The sequence below is a fragment of the Pundamilia nyererei genome, unplaced genomic scaffold, assembly GCF_000239375.1.
Source record: "Pundamilia nyererei isolate P.nyererei 1_Seehausen unplaced genomic scaffold, PunNye1.0 scaffold00010, whole genome shotgun sequence".
In the NCBI taxonomy this organism is placed as follows: Eukaryota; Metazoa; Chordata; class Actinopteri; order Cichliformes; family Cichlidae; genus Pundamilia; species Pundamilia nyererei.
In genome coordinates this window covers 5,056,926-5,058,771 of record NW_005187411.1, presented here as the reverse complement: position 1 = coordinate 5,058,771, position 1,846 = coordinate 5,056,926, and the positions used below count along the sequence as shown (strand labels likewise).

At 39.3% G+C, this 1,846-nt stretch overlaps 1 protein-coding gene across 3 annotated transcripts in view; it reads right to left on the bottom strand.

The window, feature by feature from the left end:
• The window catches only part of asap2a (ArfGAP with SH3 domain, ankyrin repeat and PH domain 2a), a 55,072-nt gene that overhangs the window by 30,890 nt on the left and 22,336 nt on the right, over positions 1-1,846 (bottom strand). The window lies entirely within an intron of this gene.

Here is a 1,846-nt window from a genome sequence, read left to right as displayed (position 1 = left end):
AAAAAAAAAAAAAAGGATGGGACAGACCAATGAGGCTATGGTGAATTATAGAGACCAACAATACAGGAGTTAATATTTGTTATGTGCTATAATAACATGTTTACGTGTTTGTGGTATTACAAACAGTGCCCTCTGGTGGACAAACTAGTCAACATCCACACTCATAACATGGTTGAAGGGTGTTTCTCCAGTCTCGACTTCAGTTTTTTAAATTTTCCCTTTAATGACTGATATAACTGGCGATACCAATAGATGGACAAATGGCTAATATCTGCTGCCTGATAAATTGGTCAGACTCTATCCAGAGAAGTGTGTTTTCTTGGTAGGCTACAGTGTGTCTACACCCACTGGGCATACTCATATTTTATAGGTCGTACAAATACAAATGATGAGATAATTAGCCTAAACAGAATGATACACAGAGAGAGCAAATGTTCAAATGATATGCAATAATAATATTATAAGGCCAAGCGTGTGTTTGTGCTTTCGCTCACATTTTTGAGAACTGGTCCCTATCTGAGGCTTATTTTTCAGCATTTGCTTTCATCTGTAGCAATGAACTCTTATCTTCTCCCCGCCTGCCATCTTTCCTGTTCCTACAATACCATCCTTTTCACTCGATGGCATCGATGGACTTGATTTTGTCTTCATCGTCTTCATGCTATAGACTGAACTATGTTGGGTGGGAAAACTGCAGTAGATCAGCAGTTTCTTTTATCGTTCTTCCCAATTTTGACACTAAAATTGACTGATGAATGCTTATTGTAACAATAAATGACAGAAATAAGGAAAAAAGGACAACTGGTCCCTTTTAAATGTGTTACATATACTTTAGCTATCATCTAGGCAAGGTCTTTATATAATATTTTGCCAATCTTATCTAGATTTTGTTGCCAGTGAGTTGCTTGTGCAGACCTGGGATGTATGTATGCAAATCCTGACAGTTAGTAATCAGCAAACCGCCAACTCCTGTTCGCTGTTCACAGTCGTCCAAAAGCACGAGATTGCCACCAGGAAATATCCTAGCGCCCGTGTGGTGAAAGGCTGCAAGAGAGAGCAAGCTGGACTACTACACGTAATGTTAGTATCTGATGGTTGCCGGGCTCGGTCACTATGTGCCACAGTTCCCACTAAGCCGATATCCCAGCGACCCTGTGGCAGCACTGATCACCACTGATTGAACTGGTCCGGAGACGGCCCAATCTCAAGTTTTCTTTAATTTACTCAAATCCTCACTAAGGTTGTCAAAAAGAAAAAAAAATGTATCAATACTCAAATATTAATAGAGAATAAACACTGATATTAAATTAAACAAGGTCAGGAAAATTCCCATTTCAATACCACTGAATAATTAACCAGTTATCAGAAATGTTAACCACAACAATTTATCCAAAGTTCAACTTTTATGCTCTTCTAACTTAAGTTGTTGTGACTTTAGGTATTGTGTTGTTGTACCCTTCGTTTATTATTAGGTTTTGTAAAGAAATGTTCATAATCTGTAAAATGAATGAAACCTCTGATGATAATCTGAAATTATTTTGTTAAATCTGGGGTGAAACTTCCTTGTGGTATCGAAAAATGTTATTGAGTGTTTTCCTGGGTATATTGTGACAATACCATCGTGTCAAGCTTGCCATCCGGTTTTCAATGTAATCCGCAAGACACACACAAAAGGCCTCCCTCATCGAATGCCGCCTGCTGCCCCAAAATCTCAGAGTGCGTCTAAAATCGGTTTAATGTACCACAAGGTTAGGCCTAGGAGATTCCACTTAATGCACTTCACGCCACACTAGGCTGCTGATAACAACCAATGCCACTGGGATAGCCGTGGAGCCAGGGATGGAGC